General features: G+C 42.8%; 1 long non-coding RNA gene across 1 annotated transcript; it reads left to right on the plus strand.

Annotated features, from left to right (window-relative positions):
* The first annotated feature begins 6,771 nt into the window (after nt 1–6,771).
* LOC149873199 (uncharacterized) lies at nt 6,772–27,032 on the plus strand. Its single transcript, XR_016439848.1, has 4 exons — nt 6,772–6,883; nt 8,289–8,467; nt 20,777–20,920; nt 25,333–27,032. It is a non-coding gene; the product is annotated as an uncharacterized LOC149873199 (long non-coding RNA).
* Nucleotides 27,033–27,382: the final 350 nt, after the last annotated feature.

The raw sequence follows: 27,382 nt of genomic DNA on the forward strand, positions 1-27,382 counted from the left end.
AATGATGGAGAACACCTTTTTTTTCTAACTGCAGAGAACAGGATGTATACCAATGACATTAGTTCCAGCAAAATTAAGTTAGATTGGATTTCAGGGGAAAAGTTCTTCGCTGTTAGCACAGTGAGGCAGTGGAAAAAACTGCCCAGGGAAGCTGTGGAATCTCCATATTGGAGGTGTTCAAGAAGAGTTTGGATAAGACTTCATTGGGGATAATGTAGGAGTAGCTGTGTCTATTTTATACTATAGCTATTTCCCATGCTTCTCAGCTCTGTTGGTTGCTGCTTGAGGCTTGAAAAGGATTTTTTCCCTTCCTGCTGCTACACACATCAGTTTTTCCTCCACCTTCCTTAGAAGCTTTGGGTATTGGCTACAGACATGGCTGTGGATTTTGGCTGGGATGTGTCACTGCTCCTGTTGGGAACAAAACTCAGAGGTTGTTGGCTAGGGGGTCTTGCATCCCTGATCTTTCCAATCTGGTCTTGCTGTCTGGTGGCACTGTTCCAGGTAGTGAGTGGCCTGGTCTTTACCTAGAAACTGACCAATTTACTACCCACTGCAGACAAAACCACCCACATCCATCAAAGCTGGAGAATCACCTCTTTTGCTGTAGAATCAGGGTTTGGGGTTAGGGATATTCTGTCCTGTCTTATTTGTATGAATTGGTTTCCATTGCTGTCACCCACTGATGTAGAGGATGTATTTGGTGTGGGGGAGGAAGGGATGCAGCCTATCAGCTATGAACTGGACCTGTGCCCATTCTGGCATGTAAAAGTCAATTGCAAGTGATAGCGGGGTTGTCAGTGATTTTGGTGCTGGCTGTTTTTATCTGCAATTGTCCATTTTTGGACACTGATTCTCCAGCCAGTTATTGCCCCAGCTCCAACCTCCCCTTTTTGGGGAAGGTCAGTGAAAGAGTGGTTACTTTCTGGCTCCAGATCTACCTGTATGTACCTGGATCTACCTGGACCCATACAAATGAGATGCCTGGACATGGATTCCATAGAATGCAGACTGCACTCATGGCATTGCCCTTATGATTTTCACTTGGAGCTTAACAAAGAAAACTGTGCCCTGCTAATCCTGTTGGATCTTTCAGCAGCCTTTGATAAAATGACCATGAAATGGTGATGAAGTGTTTATATGACTTGGTGAGAATTTATGGGACTGCTCTTAATTGGTTCCACTCTTTCCTATCAGAGGGCAGTGATGAGCAGGAGCTCATTGTGCCCTTGGAAGCTTTTCTGTGAAGCCCCTGAGGGCTTCATCTGATAATCCATCCTATTCACCATTTACATGAGGCTGCTGGGCAAGACTGTGCAGAGATTTGGATTGAGGTGCCATTAGCATGCTGTTGACACCTAGCTGTATCTATCTTTCTCAACCATCCCAGGCCCTGCAGTCTCTGTCCTTTCCTAGTGCCTGGCTGAAGACAGAGATTGGATATAGGTGAACCAAATGAAGCTGAATGCAAAACAAGACAGAGCTAATGGTGGTAGGGAGTGCACAACCTTGAAGGAACTGAAATGTCTATCATTGACAAGGTTCAGCTTTCCCTTGTCAATCAGATCCAGAGCTCTGGGATCCTCTGTTGCACTTGGATTTCGAGGTGGTGCTGCTGTCTAAAAGCACCTCTCCTCAACAGCATCTCATCTGGTGAAAAGGCTGTGACCCTTTGTTTCAGACTGGGATCTAGCCATCATCTTCCATGCCTTCATAACCTGTAGGCTAGACTGCTGCAATGTGCTCTGTTTGGGGCTGCCTTCAGTGACTGACTGGATGCTGCAGCTGGTGCAGAATGTGGTGGCCTATCTTCTTACTGGGGTAGCTCACTAGGAGCATATAACTTCAATATTTCAAAGGCTCTGCTGACTTCCATTAGCTTTCTGGTTTCAATTCAAAGTGCTGGTTTGGACTTCTAGCACCCTAAATGGCAAGGGCTGTAAGTACCTAGGGACTTTGGGTGCTTGCATACTATAAGGGACATCCTTCTGCCTTATGCTCCATCACAATCCCTAAGATCAGGTGTGAGCAAACTCATGCAAGTACCATCAATACACCAACCTTTCTCGGTGAAAACACATTGAGGTTGTTCTCAGGAGTCACTCCTCAGTTCTGAAATTCTCTCATCAGTCTGATTCTTGCCATAGTCTGAGCCTAGACATCTTCTGAAACCTGCTGTAAGACTTCCCGTTTGGGCAGGCATTTAGCAGGTAAAGCTAAGATGGAATATTGCTGAGGGAAGGGTGTTATAGTTTTATTTTAATAGTCTCGCCTTTTTTTCTGCTATTTTGTTTCTGCTATTTTTTTTTGTTCATTTGCTTTGTAAGCTATTTTACTCTCTTCTATAAGCTGCCCTGAGCCTCTCTCAGGAAGGCAGCATATACAAGTAATAAATAAATAAATCAATATTAGTACCCTGTGCTAACAGCGATAGTTGTTTTAGGTTGGGTCTTGTCCTCAGCAATACCCCTGGCAATCAGTCATCTAATCTGAGAGACATCACATGCCTTGTATTGTTTTGCTCTATCAAATAGCCATGTAACTTTATCATGTACATGTCAAATTACTAAAATGACATTTTATGGACATTACTCCGTAGCACTTTTGTAAAATACTTTAGGTATTGTATCTGAAATTTTCAGTATTCTATCTCCAAATCAAAAATGTGAAGAAGAAAAAAATAAACTCTGCATTCTTGGAGGGAGAGTAGTGGGTATTTTTCAAGGCTCAAACGGCAGTAGAAATATCAGTATAGCAGTTTTACCTAACATTGACTTGAAAACATGATTTTTTCCCCCCAGCAAACTGAAAACAAAACTATTCTGTTTCATCATACTGACACTCATTTTTTGTTAGAACCTGTAATGCTTAATGTTGTTACAGGTCTCCAGTTTTGACCAAACTGTTGTAAGAAGTTTTGCTAGTATTCTCCTTAGACGTGTCTGTGGACAGTTTAATTTTGTGCTTACTCTAGTACTTCAAAATTGGGGGTAGGAGAAGTGAGGGGAGCAGGGTGGATTTTGTACTGTTTCGGTTTTAGTTCCTAAATAAAGTGTATGTCCCATGCCCATTGACCTGTAGTTCCCTTAGGACGTTGGTTCAGGCAGATAAATTAGGCTTAATTTTCTCTACACTGGGCACATCTACACATGCCCCTGACTGCACATTTGGTACTGTGCAATCATTTAGTACTTTAGGAAGTACTAAACGACTGCCGAGTCCCTGCCAGTAATGCACAGTCCTGGCAACACAGGTATTTATAGATGCTATGTCACCTTAGTTATGAGCTACAGCAGCTTAGCATTGGTGTCACAGTTTGTGCTTGCAGATGCTATGTCATTGTAGAGACTAGCTATGTTGCCATAGCTCATCGCTACAGCAATGTAGTGTTTTGTGTAAATGTGCCAGTGTTCATTATTCCAGGGGATCTTTTCACCCTTTACTGATCTGGTGAGGCAGACCCATCGGTCATAGCCTCAGCCTAACTGATCTTTACATACACTTTATGTTAACTTGTTTCAAAGCATGTTATTTCTCGTATATCAGATTGAAAGTTTTGTTTCTGTAACTTCAGAAACTTCATTTTCTACCTGCCTACCACTGAGGGAGGTTACAACTTCTCCTTCTTGGGGTCAGATTTTGATTCTGTCACTGACAGAAGTCCTGCTTCTGGAAGTGGTGTCCCCCAATGTAGTTACAATGCCCCCTTCCATGGGGAAGGTCCCCACTCCAGAGGTGGGACCTGTTCTTGCTTCTGTGGAACCTCCCTGTGCTGGTTACTCTCTTGAATGCCTTATTGAGTTTCTTGATCAAACCAAGCACCACTGGAAAGTTTCACAGAGCAGTCATGAATGGTTCCTGGAACCTGAGATGTTAGTGCTTTCCGCCAAGGCTGCAGCAGCATTGCTGAACTCCCACTCTGGAGATGCAGAGTTAAAGTTTTTGCCTGAGCAAGCTTGCAGGCAATGTTGGGTGATTGCCATGCGACGCACAGGGTGGTGGGCTGTAGGCCAATTTTTTTCCCTCTTCTGCACACTTACTCCTCTCTGGTGTTCTTGTCTGCTCTTTTGGCTTGCCTGTCCCCCTTTCTACACCCCTCACGCACACCGCTGTGGGCTTTGGTTTTCTCAGTGCCAACAACTGCCAAGCTCCTGTGATGCAGACAGCTCTGTTGGATTTCCTGCACCAAAGTCAGCTAGATGTCACCTTTCAGCACAAAACACGCACTGCCACAGCTGATCAAGCCAACTGGCATGACTCCTGGTCAGGCCATCCATTCCTGGGTCATAGCACCTCCCTCAGCAAAGGGGATGTGATTCTCTTGTCACTGCAGCTGACACCTGACTCAGAGGTTGCCCAAGAGGTTGTCCCTGACTGCCTGCTAACTGTTTGTATCTTGTTGGCACTACATTGCCTTCTCCTCATTACCATCTCCGTGCCTGATGTTGGGCAGAAACAGCTTGCTCTCTTTTAGACCCTGGCTGATTTTTTACAAAGTGCAGCTGATGGCAATGACCTTCTCCTTCTCTCTGGGGACCTTAATTCACACAATCAATGAGCAGCTTGACCAGAATGGGCTGGAACCCCATCTGTCCTCGGCCCAGCAGCTGTGGATTGCTTTGGAGGCAGCAGAATTTGTTTCTGTCTGGCCGTTTCCAAGCTGACGTAAGGCAGTACACCTGGCTGATGGTGACCACTGGTGGGATTGCCTTGGTATGCTATGGCTGCTTGTGCGTTGCCAAGCTTTACCTCCCAGCCCTGTGGGGTGGCTGCCTCATCCCATCTAGACTCCTGGATCACAGTCCGTGGATAGCAACCTGGGTGGTGGGCCCAGTACTTCCTTGACCCTTCTTGTGCCTTCTGACAGCAATACCGGGGTTTTGCCTTGATGTGCTCCCCTGGGGGGCCCAGTACAAATGGGAAGTTCATGTCCACCATGCCATCATCCTTGCCACTGGTCCTGAATGAGGTAATGGTGATGTCTAGTGGCACTGGCCCTTGATGCCTTCCTTTTGGAGCTAGACTTGGACCTCTCAGACATTGCTTATTTGTTTTCTTTTTCATTACAGGCAACTGAGGCTGGTGCATCTGCCAGGTGCATCTTCCTGGCCATCTTTGTGCTTGGTTAGGCCAAGATGGCCACCCTCCAGAGCTGAAGGAGTCGGATCACTGTGCTGGTACTGATGCTGCCCTCGGTCTCTTCCGGTTTTTGGTTCGGGCACACCTGTCGCTGCAGTTTTCACGTGTGATTCTCCAGTGGACAGTACCCACCTTCCAGGTGCAGTGGGACATTTAGTAAATGCTCTGTGGCATTGAGGGTGCTCTTTGGCCCTCCCCCCCCGCACTCCTCCCCCCCCGCACTCCTCCTGGGGCATTGGCACAGGCCCTAGTGGATTGCTGTGAAACTGGATGTTTTTGTTTTTGCCTATGAGGACAGGCCTTGCAGGCTAGCCCCAGGCTCTGTCCTCTGCATCTGGGCTCCTTTGTGGGATGATCTTTGTTGTTTTGCTGTATTGTTCCCCACCTTTCCCTTAATAAATATTTATCAAAAGTCAAAAGTCTGTCTGTCTTTCCTTCTGTCTTTCTTTCTTTTTCCCAATAAAATACTTAGTGATGAACACAATCCAAATATCCATCAGAGGCAATAGTGTTTCCCTGCAGGGGGTGTGGAATGTGCAAAAACATGTGCTTTGTTTTTTAAAGGCACCTGCCAGAACCCTGCTGATTCATCAAGTGTACAAAAATATTTGGCACTGTCAGCTGTTTCTCTCAGAATTTTCTCTCTTCATAGGTAATGAAAATTATTTCATTTCTACATACTTATGTCTTTGGGGTCCATACATAAGTGAATGGTTCTGTTCCTTTTTTCCCCTCTAATGATCATAATTTTCTCTGTTTTTGGTTTTTTTTTGGACATACTCATCTGCCATCCTGGCTATCTACACTATCCAGTCGACCCAATGCCAAGTTAGAAATTGTTTGCTCAAGGGATTTCAGTGACTCTATTCCTCTTCCCAAATTATGCCTCTAATACAGTTCACCATTTTATCAGACCATGCCCCACTGCAGTGGTTGCAGACAATGCAAAACTCCAATGCCAAGCTGCAATGATGGGCCTGGCAGCTTCAAGAGTTCAACTTCACAGTCGAACACATCAAGGGAAGCCAGAATGTGATAGCAGATGCTCTGTCATGAAAGGACTCTGGGTAGTGGGTTGGATGGACTCAGACCCACCTGAGAGATCTCTGGTGGGGGAGTTTCTTAATGTGCTATCATGTTTTATATGTGTTATTGTTAGGGTCAGTATTATGTGTTGTGTAATTTCTCTTTAGGTGTGAAAGGCGACCCTTCCAAACAAAGCACGATTGTACCCATAGTCCTGTAAAGCGAGGGGTCCAAGCTTTGAAAGGCAGGGGGGAAGCGTAGCAGGTAGCCACTTTGTTTCTTCCCAAAACCTCTGTGCTGTGACAATTTGATTAGGATGGGCCCAGCAGAGGAGACGCACCTTTACCCTCTCTCTTTAGGTAACCTGAGCTGGCTACATTCCTGAGGGAGGGGGGAAACCTGCTCCCTCTGCCTACGTGACTGGTATCACATACCTGGGTGAGAGGCTTCTACCTGGTGGACTAGAGTCTGCCCGGCAACTAGTGATATATTTCAAATTAGTTGGCCGACAGCCAACAGGTGCTGGCCCCCATTGGACCAAGTGAATGAGGTCACAGGGGCTATATAAGTTAAGACTGCCCAGGAGGAGGGGGCAGCAGCCATGTGGGGGACTCAGAGAGGAGTTTTACCATCTGAAACTGGCTCTCTCTCCAAAAGCTCATGAGCTAGGAATGTCTTGCCTCCAGAGGGAATCTCCAACAGCCTCTGGATGATGCTTGTGAGTAAGCTACTCAAGATCTGATTAGATGTATAGCTGGCAGTAACTCAGATGCATTATCAAAAGGCTACCTCAGCCAGACTATTTTGCTCTATGGGATTTCTATGATATTGCTGTATCTTGTACCAAATTTTCACCCTACCCCTGTAATCAATAAAGTTCTTTTTTGTGACCAGTGTAGGAGACTTATTGAGGGGTGGGTCTAAATTATGCCTAAGAGGCACCTGAGGTCTGTGGACTAAGAGGGACTTTCCTTTTTGGCCCCTGACTTGGGGAAGTGCCCCAAGTGCTTGTACTGGGTTGAGTACCCATTGGACTATTAGGCCTGTGTTTCCCCGAGGACACAGGGCTGAGTCCCTTCTCGGGGTGGTGGCAGCTTACATTACCTCCAGGCTAGTGAGTGTGCTCCAGGAAGGGGGTTAGCCAGACGCGAGGCACCCCTAGGGAGGCACTTGGAGTTTGGAAGGTAGTCAGGCTCAGTGAGGTGGGTGGCTTAAAGCAGGAGCACCCCCTACTGGCCCAGCACAGGGTATGAGAACACCTACTGGAACAGGACTTGGGACATGCCCAGAGAACTCTTAGCCTGAGAATCCCAGCAGGGTTTTGAGCAAGATAGGGCTCTGGTATCAGGAATTAAGTAGTTTGTCCATGCTAAATGATAAAACTTAAGGGAAGATTCCTATTTTACTTTACACACTGTAATGGCAGTTCTCACAGGTGTGTAACCGCCATTTTTAGAATTTACAGATTATGACTGTACAGCATAGTCTTAATTAAAAACAGTAACTTATTAACTAAGTTATTTGAAATATATTTGCTTAAGATATCAGTGGGTCTCAAACTCATAACTCACTTTAAGAACAGATGGAGGCAAGCTGATTAATTGAAATGAAGACTGACATTCAAGTTAAATCCTTTAAAGGATCTTTGTATTTGATTCCAGTCAAGTTTCTTTGTTATTTCAACCATGTTGCCTAACTACAGTATTTTAGGTTCAGCATGATAAAAAAGAACACTATTATAAAACATTTGCACCAATACTTCAATCTTGTCTATTGAACTCAATATAAGAAATAATGTCAGCCTCCTCTGTGAGATGCAGGACATCATCTCACCAATGGAGGTTCATTCCAGGAGGTTGGTTGTGTTTATTATTGAAGATTAGCACCAGCAGGAGCATTCTTAAGGAGGGAGATATCGTATCATACATATCTGGGCTCTGGACCAGATCTTTAGCTATTGAATATTAGTATAGCTCTATGGAAGCTGACTTCCTTGACCTCCTGATCTATATTACCTGGCGAGGTGCCTGAGGTACTTGCTGGTAGGATGTTCTCTATAACAGCACTCTGTTTAGAAATGCATTCTCCACTTTGGTTTCAAATGGTTTCTTCTGACCTTCTAGGTTTATTTGAGCCAGAATTTAAAGAAGCAAAAGGAGGCCGAGCTCTTCTTTTATTGGAGATGGAATTTCGAGGCGCTAAAAGAAGAATGAGTGGTTGAGGGGTTCTACTATTGTTATTAATAGCATTATAATTGCAACTTGAAGTCGTAGTGATGGACAAAAACTAAAAGGATTCAAATGTAAGTGGTATCTTGTCTTGGCTTGTGGTTAGTTTGTGTGAGAATGGAAAACTGTGTTGCTCTTTGGTTTTAAAACTATTGCTGTGTTATATTGTAAGATTAATTTTATTTAATCTACAGAATTTAAAAGAAGACATAAAAAAGAATTGTTACCAAATATTGATATATAAATTAAGGGTTTTCCAGTGTAAAAGCATAAGTTTAAAAGGTGAAAAGAAACTTTTGCTTATCTAGTTGGACAGCTTTGCATCAGAGCTTTCAAAATATGAAAAAAGAGGTGGTGGGGGTGGGGAATGTCTTCTTTATAACATGTTTATGGCTTTGGCACTGTGCTTTTCCTTCACAAACAAGATAAAGATCACTTTGAGGGAATCCACTTATTCTTATCTTGGTAGCAACTTAAAAACTGATTTATTCAACTTCAGTTCTAAATTTTTATTTTTTTTCATGCTGAACTCAAATGCACATTTGACAGCTGAGCTCCTTAAAAATATACCCAATGCAAGGAATACAAACCTAATTCAAACTGCCTTAAGACTAGCAAATACCAATAGCTGCAAGTATTCTATGACTTAAAGACTCATTTGACATACATTTACATACATTTACAAACTGGTGGGAAGGACTTTAAACTAGATTCACCAGGGGATAGAGAAAAAATCCCAGATATAAGTAAAGAGTCCGGGGACCTGGATAAAACTTAATAGGAGAAAACAATAATAGCAGCTTTAGTGATGGTCCTAGACAGAGGATAGGACAGTCAGTTGGGGTACATGCAAAAGTTACATTTAAATCAACCTAACTAGGATTAGGTTAATCTCAATGTTATCTGTGCAGATGGTTGGGGGTGTTAAATTGGACCTAAGCAGGTAAACAAACTTAGATCAGGAACAAGTCAAACTGATCTAGCAAATGTTTGGTTACATTTGCTGTGTTGCCCTCAAGACTGGGAAAGTTCATTTGCTTGATTCTGCCCTGGGGATACACTCTTTGTACCCATCCAACCCTGACTACCCATTCAGTCCTGGGCTATTTTTAACCCTCCACCTCCAACTCTCCCTGTCTCTGGATGGACAACCCCCTGAAGACTTGCCAACCCCACCATGAGACCAGCCAAACCTCTCTGAGGACCTGATACCCCCTTCCCCCGCCCAAAAAATTTCCTGGCCACCCCTCTTCCCATCCTGAATTACTTGCACTGGATTCCCTAGATTGTTCCCAGGCACTAGTGAATGCCTGCACATGGCATTCCTTTCCTGGGCTACGATGTACCCTTACATACCTGAAAAGTTGTTATATTAATGCAAAAAGTGTGGGGAAGAAACAGGAAGAACTGGAGATCCTAGTGCAAGCAAAGAATTATGATATAATTAGGATTATAGAGACATTGTGGGATAGTTTACATGAATGGAGTACTGTCATGAATGGGTATAGCTTATTCAGGAAGGATAGGCAGGCAAAAAAGGAGGATTCATTGTCATATATATAAAAGTGAAATACATATATCTGAGGTGAACTATGAAATGGAAGGCAGGCCTGTTGAAAGCCTCTGGGTGAAGTTCAGAGGGAACAGCAGTAGGGGGATGTCATGGTGGACATCTGCTACAGGACTCCAAACCAGGAGGAGGGTATGGATGATGACTTCTGTAAACAAATACACTCCAGGAATTTGCTAGAGAATTCCAGATCACAGGGCCTGATTCTTATGGGGGACTTCAGTTTTCAAGACATCTACTGGGAGGGAAACACAGCAGTGCACAAGCAGTCCAGCAAATTCCTGGAGCATATTTGGGATAATGTTTTGATAGAGATGGAAGAGAGGATAACTTGGAGGAGGAGGGGAGTCTCTCCTTGACTTACTGCTCACAAACAAGGAGGAACTGGTTGAGAATGTGAAGGTGGAAGGTAATGTGGGTAACAGTGGACGCATCTACACATTTATTAATGTGCCTTTCCTCTGTGCATTATGTTAATCTCTAATAAGAGGTACTACATAAAGGTGCATTAACACATTGGCATGGTATATTGCCATGATGTGCTAATGCGCATTATGATGTCTTGTGTAGATGTGCCCAGGGGGCATGAAATGATAGAGTTCAAAATCGTAACGGGAGGATGGAAGGAGAGCAACAGAAAAAAGATACTGGATTTCAGGACAGCAGACATTAACAAACTCATGGAAATGGTGGGCAGGACCCCCTGGAAGACGAATCTGAGCAGAAAAGGAGTTCAGCAGAGCTGGCTCTATTTTAAGTAGACCCTTTTAAGGGCACAGAAGCAAGCTATCCCCATATGATAGAAGAATAGGAAGTGCAACAGAAAACCAGCCTGGCTGGACAGTGATCTCCTCAAGGAACTGAAAATCAAAAAGGAATCCAATAAATAGTGGAAATTTGGCCACAATATTAGAGAAAAGTATAAATGTTTTGTGGAAGGAGAAAGAAAATCAGGCATGATTTGAGGTATAAATTGCAAGGGCTATAAAAGGCAATAAAAAGGGATGCTACCAGTATGTCAAAAGTAAGAGGAAAACCAGAGAAACCATTGGTCCCTTATGCACGGCAGAAGGCAATCTACCATAGCTGCAAATGAAGGAAGTATTTAATGACTTTTTTACTTTAGTCATCACAAATAAGGGCAGCCACCAAATGATAAGTACAGCTGGCAGCAAATATAGTGAAGGATACAAACAGCCTAGAGTAGTGGAAGAACAAATTAGGAATTACTTGGAAAAACTAGGTTCTTTCAAGTCACTAGGGGTCAATTGGATGCACCCTAGATTACTGAAGGAATTGACTGAGGTATTTTCAGAGCCATTGGCTGTCATCCTTGAAAACTCATGGAGATCAGATGAGGTCCCAGATTACTGAAAAGGGCAAGTATAGTGCTCATATTTTAGAAAGGGAAGAGGAAGGATTTGAGGAACTACAGAGCAGCCAATATGACAGACCTCAATACCTGGAAAGATTATGAAGTAGGGTCTTAAGGAGTCTATTGGGAGGCATCTAGAAAACAATAAGGTGATCAGGAACAGATGGCATGCATTCACCAAGAGCAAACCATGCCTGACCAATCTGTCTTCCTTCTATGATAAGGTGATAGGCTCTGCAGGGGGTGAGGGAAGTGGCTGGCAGTACTCAGAGAAGCACCTGCTGATTACAGTACACCAGAAGCTGTATGTGAGCCTACAGTGTGCTTTTGTTACAAAAAAAAGCCAACAACATACCGTATTAACAGGTGTGTCACTGGCAAATCAAGGGAAGTGATTCTTCTATTCTATTCAGCACTGGCGAGACCTCACCTGGAGTACTGTGTCTAGGTTTGGTACTCACACTTCAAGAAGGATGTGGACAGATGGAAAAGAGCCCAGGGCAGAGTGATAAAAATGATTAATGGCCTTGAAGGCAAGGCTGAAAGAACTATGGTTATTTAGTCTGGAAAAAAAAGACTGAGGCGATATTTGAAAACAGTCCTCACATACCTGAAGGGTGAATACAGAGGGGGCTTTTCTCTGTAGCCATAGGGGACAGAACTGGGAGCAATTGCCTCAAACTTAAGAAGGGGAAATTTAGGTTTGAGATTAGGAGGGATTTTCTGACTATGTGGGTGGTCAATCATTGAAACAGACTACTTAGAGAAATTGTGGAATTTTTCATCTTTGGAAGTTTTCAAGAGCAGCTTAGAGAGATACTTGACTGGGGTTGTTTAATCAGGGAAGATGCTGCCTTGAGCAAGGGACTGGACTAGATGCCTTAGTGAGGTCTCTTCCATCCTTGTTTTTTTACTCTAGGGAGAAGGGACTGGCTGTTCTTAATAATAATATCATTTCTCTGGCTTCTTACATCTCTTTAAGTTTGAAGATACTGGAAAGATTGCTGAACTCTCTAGTTTGGCTGCATCTCTCTTTATGTTCCTATGGAAAGCCTGGTATCTAACTTGAGCAAGGTCTGTAGTACAAGCCTTTGCTGGCACAGATCTAGCTATCAGAAATGTGATGAAGTATGATCTCTGATTGACATATTTGTGACTGCAAACCCCAAAATGTAGATGAAGTTATACCAGCAAAATTGCCCGTATAGCATATTTATCCTGGGAGGGGCTGGGATAAGTTCCCCCTTTCAAAGCAAAGTAAGATTGGATTTTATTAGTAGAATTATGGATCCAAAAAGATGACAAAGCCACTAGGGAAATACAGATTACCCGAGCAGGGGACCAACATAAGAGGGATGGGAGTAAGGAGGGGAACGCAACTAGGTTACAGAAAATACAATGTTACTACTAGCAGCAGTGGTTTGCCAGTGTATATACCAAGATACCTACACTCATGGGTGGATGGAGACTTTTGAAAAAGGGCGGGGAGTGCAGATGATGTGATGCATTATTATATAAAATAACATATACTTTTCTCCAGTTATAGAATAAACTAGAAGCTTTACTAATATGCTAGGGGTCTAGGGCTGTATTATTCCATTTAAGATTGAAGTAGAAACAAATATAACTTCATTGGAATGAGTTAAAAAATATTCAGGCCTGTGAAATAGGAGCCTCATTACCAGGAGAAGCTAAATGACAGCAGAATTACAGACCAAAGAAACATTGGGACCATTAAAAAGAAGAGAGGGCCATTAACATTTGTGGAATGAATAGTTTAGAAGGGAACAGGTAGATGATAATAAGCCACAAAGTCAGCTGACTGTCTTAGCACTGCCTGACTAGAAATGCTGCTGTCTACACAGAGTTTAACTACCAGGCAATTGATGTTAAACTCTGTGTAGACCAGGAATCAAAGGGGATCCAAATGATCTATATTTGCCTGTGCCTCTGCCTACACTTCTGTTGGCAAAGAACTCTCAGAATTGTTATCTTGTGTATATGGTAACAAAAATCTAAAATATAAAGAACTTATGCAAAAGTACTTATATCTTAATATTTCTAGCACCTAAAAATGTCCACAAAAGCTTTTTGAGGGTTTCAACATCACCGGATTCTAGATCACTTCACTGAGTAGGACACAGCATGAATAGAAAAAAAATCTCAATGATCATGACTCAAAGTATATGAAATTTTATATTCTCTATATATTAAAATCAGCAATTTGAATTGTATCTAGAGGCCGGTACAACTCGTATAACACAGGTGTTTCATTCTTCATAGTACATACTGAAATACAATGGAAAAATTGCCTTTTGGCGTTCTCTCTCTCTAACTTGTTTATAGTTATATGCTATACCAATTAAGTAATTCAAGTCACATTTCAACATTATCACTACCAGAATGAATTGTGAGCAACCAATACTGGTAAGCTGTAATAAACAGGACCAGTTTGAACACTTGTGTTCAGCTATTTAAAAAAAACTAATCCCTCCAAAATTTACATCTTCATTTATTCTTTTTAATTTAATGTATATATTTAAACACATGCTTCCTAAAATAAATTGCCTCTATGCTGAGGGCAAACATAAAAAAATTTAGTTCAGTAGGAATTGGTTCTAGACTATTTTAAATAAATGAAGAGGAGATTGTTTTGGACATTACACTTCAAATAGTGGTTACCTTTTCCACTATCATAAAAGAGAACCTGATAACAACAGTGTGCTATAAAAAGCAAAGGAACATTTTTCTTTGTCAAAGAACCAGATCTCTAAGGCAGTATTATTGCTACAGTGCACTGGCTTAAATCTGTTCTGTGTTTGAACTCTGTGATTATAGAATTTCAATTAAAGCTAAGAAAGCAAAGGTAATGGACACAGAGAATGCCAAAGGAAAACAGGATGTTCTCTTTTTTTGATTGGGAAATAATTATCCAAGTTCGATGGCAAAGACCCAGATATCTGCAGTTTACATCAATTTTACATCATTAAAGAAACACAAGAATTATGGTAAGTTTTCCCAAAGCAGCAGAGCTGTCATTCAAAAGGGAAAGTCTCATTGGGGTACAAATCCCTTCAGTTCCTGCTTCAGTCCATTAAAAAAAAATGTTTTTGAAGCCTGAGGGAAAACTACAAATTAAGAGAGATTTTTCTTTATACAATGAACCCAACAAGGCCTTATGTATGCTGCAGCAAACTGCAGTACCTGCAGGGTGCTCATCCACCATGAAAGTCCTCTATTATCTCATTCTTTACATGAATGAAATGTGAATATAGTTCCTTCTTTCTCAAAAACCATTACACTGATTGGATTGTGTCTGGAAGCAACAGAATGAGTTTTTCCACACAATTATTTTCAACAGATTGAAAATGTATGGCTCTCCTCTCAGGTGGTGATGGAAGCTACTTCAGAGTTTCAAAGATAGTGTGAAAAATAGTAGCACCAGTAACCTTTTGAAACCCTGAGAGTGGAGAAAAGGGGGGAAAAAAGCAACTTTTAAAAATGGTTGAAAAAATATAGTCAGTTTATTTAGACATTTTCTTCTAGCACTCAGCTGCTTTTATTGCTTTGATTTATTGGTATTGATTTGAATGAGAACATAAGCTCCATAAACATTCACTCGTAAGAAAACAAGTGCCTTGCGATAAAATTATAAAACTAGAGAATGATTATTGATAATAAAAATGAAATCTGACTAGGAACATAGAATAGTCACAGGGGAAGGGGGAACAGGAAGAGCCTATAATTTCTTGGAACTGCTGAACATTTCAGCATCAGTTAAAACCTTTTTCTAAGAAGTCTGGGTTCTGAATAGAAGATTATGTTAGTTTTAATGAGACAGCATCAGGTACATTGATATGATGATATGAAAAGTAGATATGAACAAATAGTCTGTTTTTTTCTTTAATTGAAAATGTGTTGTTTAAAAATTATACATGCACAGATCTGTGTGTGCATTTATAACCTATGCCTATATGCATAGATACATACATGAGTACTGAGAACAGTTCAACTGGAGAGGGGTGGGGGAAAAATTAGTTAAGCTGGGAAATTGTTTGTTCCAGTTGTTCTTCCTTTTTATTCATCTTATCACTCTGTTAATCATATTCATTTCCACCCCTTTTCTATGAGTTGCCTGAAACCTATTTTCTAATTCAAGCTGGAAACTCATCTCTTAATGTCATTTTAATAGACCTTGTCTTGCTTTCATGGAGCAGTAAAAGCAAAGGTTTCATTGTAAAAGAAAATTGTCTCACTCATGCTCTGAGTTTTCTAATTACTACACCCTGTGCCACCACTGGAAGCTTTGGGGAAAAAAGGGAAATGGAAACTGCTATTACTCAATCTTAACAAGTAATTAAGGTCCTCAGCTCCTCACTGCTTTTACAACTTTACACACCTTGATGCCAGATGAAGTAAATGCCAGAATCCTTAGAAAAGCTTGACAGTGTGGCCCAGGGATAGTAATAGCTATGACATTCTGGATTATATGTCCTGTTGCAATGCATGGGGAAGAAATCTAGAACCGTGACTTATAAACACACCCAGCATCTGACAATTGCTGGTGTTCCAGGAATTATGCAGCAATTTAGATTCAGGATCTATTCAAAAAACACATAATTCTGGCAAGGAGTATACTACTGAGCTCTAGTTTGTTACTTCTCCACACCTCCAAGGGTTAGGTGAAGAGAATAGGATTCTATGGTGATAATCAAACAGAAATCAGGAGAAAATGAGCTTTCCAATTTATAATTAATCTTCGTAGTTCTAGTTTATTTTTTTCTGTATTATATAGAAGCCTAGCACAGAGGATGGACCCTATAGACATTTAACTAAATTCATTATTGAAGGAAAGCTTGATGGGTGACAGAAGAAGATGAGAATACTTCCCTCATGTTTCCCAGAACCTCTTAGAAGCCAAAAAAATGATTGATATCTATTAGTTATCTTTAAATTGACTACACTGCTTTCCTTTACTATTCTTTCCTTGTGGTAGGTGAAAATCTCAGAAGTCAGGTTATGCTCAGACCCACTGTCTCACATTTCAGGACCTGTACAGTAATTGCTCGCTAGTGCTCTTGAAGTAACAACACAGTGCAAGGGAAGAGTGGCACACAACTCTTTTTTGATTATAATATGCGGAAAGAATATGACCATAGTTATGAAAGCTGAATTTCAAAGGCTGCAAAAATGAAAACATAAAAGCTTAAATAGTTGCTTAACTAACAGTAGAGAAGGAAGATCATGGTGGAATTTATTGTGGTTTTGTGACCTCATCAAATTATTCAGCACTGCTGTGATTTTTCAAGGGAGCCTAATAGAATTAGACACCCAAATCCCATTGGAATTTAATGAGAACTGGCCACATCATTCCCTTAGAGTCCTTTGAAAATCCCAAGCCATGAAAAAAAATAACACGATCCTTTGCATCCTTATTTTTGCTGAATTTTTGACAGTTTGTTCATGACTAGAATATTGATTGCGTCTGCTGCTACCAAGCACACAACTCCTATCAGTCTAGCCTTGCTTTTTCCATTATGTCATAAATAGATTGCCCAGCACAATAGATTACACAAATAAACAGCACCAGTCAAGTCATATGAGTTTGTTTAAAAACAAACAAACAAACATCTTATTCCCCTTAGTAAGTTCATTGCATGCATTTTGAAATGCATGAAAATGAATAACCTCAGAGTATAGAAGTAACAACATGGGGCTGAGTTCAGTAGCGATAATTAAAATGAAGTCCAATGCTTGAAAAGGTTTAGAACTGCTTGTGTTATGCAAGAAAACTGGCAAGAGCATGGGTCCCAAAAATAGGAGTTCAATTAAATCCTTGGAAAGACACAAAGAAATTCAAGTAGAAACATTTAATATCCTGTTAAGCTGAACACAAATGCAAACTAAAATGAGAACTGAGGTGACTGGAATAAGCAACAGAACTATAGGAAGTGAGTTGTCAAAGTAAAATGTATTCAGGAATGGTTTTAGTAAAAATTTAATCCTTGATTTTGTTTACTTACTTGTTTGTACATTTATTTCCCCCACAGCAAAAACACCATGAGACTTGACAAAAGGCGAAAAAATAAAATGTGCTGATGTTTCAGCCTACAGGCTCTCTTCATAAGACTTACTGAGGAACTAACATAATGCAAAATTGTGTTTGTGTATCCTAGTTCTGCTTCTTATATTATGAGGAGTTATTTCCCAAGGCAGCTGAGAAGAAACAGGAAGAAATCAGGATCATTATTAGGGTACTTTGTGTATTATCCTTCTGAAAAAATACAACAGTATTCACAAGCAATAAGCTTAAAATGCTATAGCAAGCATGGCTACTGCGGGAAATATCATGCAGTAGTGTTACTACAAGTCTAAGACATCAATGGGACTCTTGCTGGAGAACTGACTGAGGGCCTAATCCTTCAAATGCTATATATACACATCTTGCTGATATCAGAGGGAGCTCTGTTTGTCATAGTATCATAGTATTTACACTCAGAAGGGACCTAAACAGATCATCAGGTCCGACCCCCTGCCCCAGGCAGGAACAGGTGCCGGGATCATCAAGCAACTTGTCTCTAGTGTTCATATGCTCCCTCACAGAAGTTTTATTTATTATATGTTTTATCACAGTACCCAAGAGCCCCAGTCAAACACCGCAAACTCATTGTGTTAGGTACTGTACAAATGCAGAATTGAAAGATGGTTCCCATCCCAAAGCACTTTTAGTTTACATCCATGACAAGGGAAGACATCTTGGGGTACCTATACATGTGCCAGATGTGCTAATTAGTGTGCTAATTAGCACACTCCAGCATCCTTCGCATCACATATATTTAGTGTCCCCATGCTTCAGTATGGTGGTGGGGCATTTTCACTGAAGCTTCTCGAGTAAGCTTTAAAGTGCCCCCACCTCCATTTTGAAACACAGGGTACTGAATACATGTGATGCTGCAGGTGGTCTATTTAAGCACCCCCACCTCCATCCCCCCATCCCAGAACACATATGTAGACATGCATAGATATAGAGATGGGAAGTACAAGGAGACAATGGGTACATCTACACTGTAGTCCCAAGATCTAATTGTAGCTTATATAGACATACCCAGGCTATCATGGGCACGGATAGTAGTTTGACTATGACAACATGACTGTCAGCCACTAAGTATGTGCCCAAGGTACTAGCTGGGATTATAAAGTCTGTACTAAAGCTTGTGTTGCTACTACTAGGCTGCTACTCAAGTTAGCTAAAGTTATTTCTGGTGATTTTTGCTACATCAACTGCAGTCACACTTCTGAATTATTGTGTAGTGATGGAATCACATTGTTCACCATGACAGGAAATGGTTTCAGCTGACCACCAGACTAACTATTGTTGAAACTTTTGTAGGCATCACAGCAAAAGGGAATTTAAGGCAGGGTTGTAAATGAGAATAATGAAGTAATGTTTTAATGGTGAACTGCTCCCAAGTATGAGGAACAGTAGGCTTGTCTACACATGCTGTTATGATGTGGTTGTTACTGCACCATCGTTTAGTACTTTTGGAAGTATTAAAGATGGAGCAGTAACAGCTGGTACTGTGCCATGAAGTATGGGCTGGCTGGCTGGATGGTGAGGTGGATAGAGAACTGGCTGGAGCATCAGGCTCAGAAGGTAGTAATCAATGGCTCAGTGTCTAGTTGGCAGCTGGTATTAAGTGGAGTATACCAGGGGTTGGTCCTGGTGCTGGTTTTGTTCAATGTCTTTACCAACGCCCTGGAAGGTGGCATAGAGTACACCCTCAGCAAGTTAGCAGATGACACCAACCTGGAAGGAGTAGTAAATACACTGAAGGGTAGGGCTAGCATTCAGAGAAACCTGGACAAATTGGAGGAATAGGCCAAAAGAAATCTCATGAAATTCAACAAGGACAAGTGCAAAGTCTTGATTTGGATCACTGTCTCGATTCGAGTTGGCCTAATCTGAAGATCCAATGCCGATTTGAAGAATGAGTGATTTGGCCATAGACACAGCTTTAAATGTTTTTTCTACATACCTTGAGGCACCAGGAGTAGTTCATAAATTCTGTGATGGTGGGGCGGATGGAGCATCTCACAGAAGTGTCGGGGGTGGGGGGCGGGAAATGTGTGTTTGGCAGCAAACCCAGAAATGGACAAGAAGTATTTCCGGTCTGTTTCCAGGTCCACAGCCGAGCACACTGGGGGCCCCCCCATGTCCCTCTGGCTTAGTGATCAGCTGACCCCAGGTGCCCCCCAAGACCCAGGAGGCATCAGTTGGCGAGACAGAGTGAGTGGGGGGGCCCTCAGTACACTCCGTAGTGGACCCGGAAGTGGACTTCTGGGTCCACATCTGGGTCTGCTGCTGTGCACGCTGGACACCGCACCCCCCCCACACACTCCTGTGAGATGCTCCATCTGCCCCACCATCTCAGCATTCACGAGCCGCCTGGTACCTTGAGGTATGTAGAAAAAACATTTAAATCTGTGTCTATGTCTGAATCATTAAATCTTTCCAAATCTGTCCAAATTGATTCAGAGGGTTCTGATTCAATCTGGAGAGATTAAAGTGTCTCCTGATTAATTTCAGATTCAGAGATTTGGCCACTGAATTGGGCTGAATCTCTGCCAGATTGAATCAGAGACTGAAGCTTTGCACAGCCCTAGGACTTAAAAGCAGCCTTCAACTACCTGAAGCAAGGTTCAAAACAGGATGGAGCTAAACTGTTCCCAGTGATGACATGTGACAGAACAAGGAGTAATGGTCTCAAATTACAGCAAAGGAAGTTTAGATTAGATATTAGGAAGGATTTTCTCACTAGGAGGGTAGTGAAACACTGGAACAGGTTACTCCCTGTAGGTTTTTAAGACTCAGCTAGACAAAGCTTTGGCTGGGATGTTCTGACATTTCTGAGGTCCCTTCTAACCCTAATTTTCTATGATTCTATGTTTGGCCATGTGAAGACAAGTAGGTAGCATGGAGGAAGGCATTAATAGCAGGATGCACAGAGAGGTTTGACATAGAATGATGGGTCAAGAAAATGATTGTGGCAGCAGAATTCTGGATTGATATAAGCAGTGATAAATTGCATTTGCAGAGACCAGAAAAAAGGCTACTATGGTAACTGAGGTGTGAGATAATGAAACCTGGACAAGAGTTTTAGCTGGGTGGATGGATAGGAAAGATTGCATATCAGAGATGTTAACCCGAGTTTTGAATGATAGTCCACCAGCTGTTTCTGTATCCTTCTCCTTGCCTATCCTTCCACAATAGATAATCCCACATTCTTTGTAAGAAATAGTTCCATGGACACAACTCTGAAGTAAGCAGAGGTGCAAAGTCTTTGTTTCGGCTTCTGGTATACTTGTTTCCTGTGCAACTAAACTTGGATACCTGGAGAGTTTGAGTTTACCTAAAGGTAAGAGTGTGTTTTCTTCTAGGTTGGCGGATCTCCTCCAGTGGGCTTTAAACTAGGCTCATTGGGGGAAGGGGAAGATGAGGGTGGAGGAAGCCTTGGACTGCCAAACCAAGCAACTCCCAAAAGTACAGCCCAGCCTAGACCCATGAGTGGAACATATACACAGGTAAGCAACAGGGACCAGGGCAATGCTGAAAGTAGGGGGCCAGTGCACACATCCTCAGGAGGCCTCAAATGCCTCTACACAAATGCTCATAGTATGGGAAACAAACAAGAGGAACTTACCCTCCTGCTAGCTGACACCAACCCAGACATAGTTGGGATCACTGAAATGTGGTGGGACCCAACGTGTGACTGGGCGGTGAATATCAAGGGGTATAGGCTGTACAGGAGGGATAGGACAAGGAGGAAAGGTGGGGGCATGGTGCTCTAAATTAAGGAGGAATACACATCCTCATCAATTAGCAAAGAGTCAGAGGAGGGGCACTCTGAAGTGCTCTGGGTTAGAATACAAGGCAGTCAAGGGGAAAGAGATTTAACGGTGGGGGGTCTACTACAGGCCACTCAACCAAGGGGAAGAGCTAGACCAGGAATTCTTAAATCAGCTCATGGAGGTAGTTAGGTCAATGGACATGGTCATCATAAGTGACCTGAACTTTCCAGATTTCTGCTGGGAAGAGCAGTCAGCCAGGTCTGACCGTTCACATAGGTTCTGAGCCAGAATGCAGGACTTCCATCTAACCCAAGAGGTGCACTGCCCCACCAGGGGAGATGCCTTGTTGAACCTGGTGCTGGCCACAGATGATGACCTGGTGAGGGGGCTGCGGGTGCTCAACCACCTGGGCGACAGCAATCATCACCTACTGGAATTCACCATCCAGCACAAGGTGGCAAAGGCCTACAGCACGGCAGCAGTCCCAGATTTTTGGAGGGTGGACCTCAATGAGCTAAGGAGACTAGTCAAGGAAGCACTGAGGTCCCAGAGGGGAGGGGAGCCAGGTGTCCAAGAAGAGTGGTCACTCCTTAAGTAGATAACCCTCCAAGCCAAAAGGGAAGTAATCCCAACACAGATCAAAGGGGGAAGGATGGCGCAAAAGCCCCTATGGCTCACCAAAAGCATCCGGGAATGTCTCCTAGCTAAAAGGGAGGTGCACACCCAATGGAAGGGAGGGGACATCACCAGGGATGATTATATTGTGGTTGCTCGGGGATGCAGGGAGGCAGTCAGGAAGGCCAAGGCAGAGATGGAACTGGGATTAACTTCCCGCATCAAGGACAACAAGAAGCCCTTTTTTAAATACATAGGGGGCAAAAAGAAGGTTCCGGGTAATGTGGGGCCCCTGAAAGACATGCTAGGAAATATGGTCATCACACCCTTAGATGACAAAGCTAACCTATTTAACAATTTCTTTACCTCCATTTTCCTGAGCAGGGACCGGAACAGCCACCCCCCCGGGCCCCCCTTACACCCCAGGGGAGGCACACCTAGGCCAAGCGTTAGTGAGGAACTAGTCAGGGAACTTCTGGAGGGACTGGATGTATTCAAATCAGCTGGTCTGGATTATCTCCACCCTAGAGTACTAAGGGAATTAGCTGAGGCTATTGCGGGACTCCTGGCATGGCTGTACAACCACTCTTGGTACTCTGGTGTGGTGCCAGAGGACTGGAAGATGGCCAATGTGGTTCCCATCTTCAAAAAGGGGAGGAAGGAGGACCCGGGAAACTATAGGCCATTTAGTCTTACCTCGATCCTGGCCAAGCTTTTTGAGAGAATTATTCTGGAACATGTCCACAAGGGGCCAGCAGGGGAGATTATGCTTAGGGGCAACCAACACGGGTTCATTAGAGGCAGGTCCTGTCAGACCAACCTGGTGGCCTTCTACGACCAGGTCACCAAATCCTTAGATGTGGGGTAGCAGCGGACATAGTCTTCCTGCACTTTCGGAAGGCCTTCGACACTGTCTCTTACCCCATTCTCATTAAAAAGCTGGGGGACTGTGGTGTCGACACCTACACAGTCAAATGGGTCACCAACTGGCTGGAGGTCCGCACCCAGAGAGTGGTAGTGGATCGGTTATTTTTGCCCTGGAGGGATGTGGGCAGTGGGGTTCTGCAGGGCTCAGTCCTCAGGCCCGCACTGTTCAAAATCTTCATCAGTGACTTGAACAAGGGGGTAAAAAGCACCCTGTTTAAATTTGCTGATGACACTAAGATGTGGGGGGATGTGGGCACACTAGAAGGAAGGAATAGGCTACAATCAGACCTAGACAGGTTACAGGGGTGGGCAGATGAGAATAGGATGGGATTCAATACTGACAAGTGCAAAGTGATACACCTGGGGAAGAAGAACCAGCACCATACCTTCAGGCTGGGGAACTCCCTTCTCACCAGTACGGAGGCAGAAAAGGGTCTTGGAGTCATCATTGATGCCAAGATGAACATGGGCAGGCAGTGTGGGATGCAGTCAGGAAGGCCAACCACACCTTGCCATGCATCCAAGGATGCATCTCAAGCAGATCCAAGGAGGTGATACTCCCCTTCTATGCGGCACTGGTCAGGCCACAGCTGGAGTACTGCATTCAGTTCTGGGTGCTGCACTTCAAGAGGGATGTGGACAACATAGAGAGGGTCCAGAGGAGGGCCACTTGCATGATCAGGGGACAACAGGGCAGGCCCTATGAGGAGAGGCTACGGGACCTGAACCTGTTCAGCCTCCACAAGAGAAGGCGAGGGGGGATCTAGTGGCCTGTTACAAACTAGCAGAGGGGACCAGCGGGCATTGGGGGAGTCTCTGTTTCCTCGAGCACTACCAGGAATGACTAGGAATAACGGTCACAAGCTGGCAGAGGGTAGATTTAGGCTAGACATCAGGAGGTGCTACTTCACTGTCAGGGTGGCTAGGATCTGGAACCAACTTCCAAGAGAAGTGGTGCAGGCTCCTACCCTGGGGGTCTTTAAGAGGAGGCTAGATGAACACCTTGCTGGGGTCGTTTGACCCCAGTACTCTTTCCTGCCATGGTAGAGGGTCAGACTCGATGATCTGCTCAGGTCCCTTCTGATCCTACTAACTATGAGACTATGAAACTATAGTTTAGAATGGTGAATGGAAGTTTAGTACAGTTACCTGTGCAGCCTTAGGCCTGGGAGAGCCCAGGTGCTGGCCCCCGCTGTGGAGCTGTACTATTCCTACCTGGCCTCCTGTCACTGGGCTATTTTTAGCTCCCCCAGCCCTTTGCTCCTACGCCATGGATCAGCTAGCTCCACCCCCCCAGTTCTGCATCCCACAAGCCATTCCAAGTGCTTGTCAGCATTTGGATGCTGAGAGCTGAGGAAGTAAGTATTGGTTTGGTGAGGGGGGAAAGGATGGGGTTGTAAGTTCATGGGGGGTGTTAGAGAGCTAACAATACCCACCTCCAAAGACTCCACAAGCCTTCTAAACCCAACCCCACACAGATCCCACCTGACCCCCAGTCCCGTCATGGATACTGCTTACCCCCCAAACCCACCCAAAGATCACACCTACCCCACAATGCCCCCTCAGATTGAGCTTGCTTCCCATCCTCTCATGAATGCTGCTTGCCTCACATCCCATAGTTCCCTTCTGCAGATTGCACCTGCTCCCCATCACCCCACAGATCAAAACTGTCCTCCATTCCCCTGTAGATTACACCTGCCTTCCATCCTCCCATGGATCCCAAATGCCTCCCAGAGTTCCCCTGTACATCCCACTTGTCACCCCATCCCCGTGGACCTCAGATTCCCCCGAGCCTGCTTGTCCCCCATCCCCCCAACCTCCACCACTAGTGCGACCCCATCCTGACTTACCTTAGATTGGGTGGCCGTTTTTAATGCAGTCTAACCTCTCCCTAACCTCCTCAAATGCTTGCACTTAGCCTGATTTTTCAGTGTCCTACCAGGAAAAATGACAATAGAGTTGGAGTTCACTGTTTGCTTGCAATGTCTCCAAATTCTTTGACTAATGGAGATCATTAAACACAGTAGTATAGAAAAGCAGGTGAATTTGCTAAACAACAAGCTTTTTTCTTTATGCCTATAACATGAAGTAACTATGTTTATTAAGAATCATGCCTAGCCAACTTGCTTTCATGTTTGACTGGTTAATCAGTTTGGTGGATAAAAGCAATGTGGCAGATATAATATACTTTGACTTTTGTAAGGGTATTAACATAGTCCCATATTCAGTTCTTGAGAGCATGTTGGAGAAACGTGGTCTGGAGAGAATTGTCATTGGTGCACACTTAATTAGTGGAATAATCACAAGCAAATAATAAGTATAAAGGAAGCTATGCCACACTGGTAAGAGGTCTCAAATAGGATTCTGGGGGATCTGAATGTCAGACCTGGAAGCAGGGATAGATCAGATGACAGAAAACTGGGAATGATTTCAAACATTTTTGTAAGAAGGAATTAAGGCAAAGGGATTTATATAAATTAGAAAATTGGGATAGAGACAAATGGAGGGTGCTACACATGAGGAAAGAAATATCAAATGCACAAATATGGGGGGGGGGGTGCTTGGCAATTGCAATTGAGAAGAACCATCATGAATGTTTTCAGAAAACCCTTCACATCAATTGGAAGGACTGAAGAATAAATGCCAGAGTTGTGGCTCATGGAAACACTGTCTGCACGAAGCAACGTTTATGTGACACCAGCGCTGCTAGACAGGACATGTCATAAGGATACCTGACAACTGGCTCCTAAAATAAATCTTACACTCTTTACTCACCCATTGTCCCTGTTCTAGAGGTGGGCAAAAAATGAGATTCAAAGAGACTTTGAAGGTCAATCTGAAGATGTCTAATATTAACATCAATCCCTGTGAGACTCAAGTACTCAGTCATCAGCAATGGTGCCATGATGTATGACAAGACATTGATCATTTTTAATAAACTTGCCTCACTATCAAGGCAGATAGATGAGGGGGAAGAAGCTATGACCTGACATCGCCAGGATCTATCCCTTCTTCCCAGAACAGTTTGCCACATTTGCAGTCAAATATGTGGATCTTGGATTAACCTCCCCAGTCATTTACAGACTTACCAATGGTTTTCCTATTTACTAGAAGACTGTCCTCGTATTAAGGAACTGCCAACTGACTGACTGACTGTATCCTTAAATTTGGCGCATCAAAATTGAGACACCCCAAATCACTAATTGCTTCTGTTAACCTTGTTGAACCTTCCAAACTTTATAAAACAGTCATGTTCAAGGTTGGATCCCTTCTCCTAGAAAGTGGAATAAGTGATCCATTCTGCAATCACTTATCACAGTGAATAACTTTTACTGCCATATTAAGACACTTGGAAGAAATATTTCCATTAGGGCCCTACTACATGTTCAAATTAAAGTTGGGTAGAAACCAGCTATGGATTTGTTACACATTTTCAAGCTCTATCTTTATAACTGGTTGACTCTTTTTATAGCTAGATAGTCATTTTTGTCATGCGATAATTAATTTGCACATGAGGGTGGCCTAAATTTATTGAGTGATTAACCAGTTAATTTTGTGATAATTACTTTGCACTTCAGCAACAACTGGAAATTTTCAATAATATTTTTTTGAAAAGCTTTTTGGACAAAGATCAATTTGGCAAAATCAAATATTCATTTGAAAAAACTGTAATCAGCTGATCCTTTAATTTAGAATGATAGAAAAATAGATTAGAATTGATTGAAGCCATGTTTTTGAGATCGCTTATCTATCCCATGGGACTTTGAACTTATAGAAGTGTTGTCCTTTCACAACCATATAAATATGGACATTAGTAAATGTCATAATTAGTTGCAAATCCCCTGGTTGATTATAACTCAGATTTTGCAAGCGGGACCATCTGTGCAGATTCTTACTTCATCAGTAATCTCTGTTGGAGTCAATAGGGTTAAGACAGATGTAAGGGTCAGTTTGCACACAGGAGACTGTGGGCTGGGAGGGCCCATGTGCAAAATGCTTTACGTTAGAATAAGCAAAAATTGCCTTGGGAATACAAGTTAATAGAATCTGATGGATGTCTTATCATATGGAATATTTAAAGCTACAGTGGACAAAATTCTAGTAAATGCTCTATAAAAAAGATTAGCCTCCTGGAGGACTAGATTCTACACAGATTGACTGTAACTTTTACTGTTTGGTACTAAGATCCTAGGAAGAGCCATTTTTCATTTGAAAACATCCCAATATGTTTACATTATCCTTAAAGGCTGGTATGCACCTCTGAGGAGCCTGTTACAATTAGGGAAAAGAGCTGACTCTGAAAATCATCCCAGGCCTTTGGTTTTCTTAACAAAGATGGATTTTGTATAGCTTGCTGGATGAGTGGTATGTCTTTGTTAACTTTATTAATATATAAATAAACATTTTGCAAGCCAAGTTATTTACTTGCTAAGAAACAAAAATAACCTGCACAAAACTCCAGAGCATACATTTTGTATAACTTGAATTAAGGTTAGTATTACCTTGCTCACTTCCCTCTAACACCCTTATTTCAAAATCAGCAGAGACCGGACATTTAAGTGGGGAGTAGAGGGCTGGGGAAAAAATGATCTCAGCATCATTATATCATTATAGAGAAAACTTTTTGAATTAATGATAAATCCTTAGCTGTTG

Source organism: Crocodylus siamensis, chromosome 1 (assembly GCF_052110815.1).
Source record: "Crocodylus siamensis isolate JL-2025a chromosome 1, ASM5211081v1, whole genome shotgun sequence".
Taxonomy (NCBI): Eukaryota; Metazoa; Chordata; order Crocodylia; family Crocodylidae; genus Crocodylus; species Crocodylus siamensis.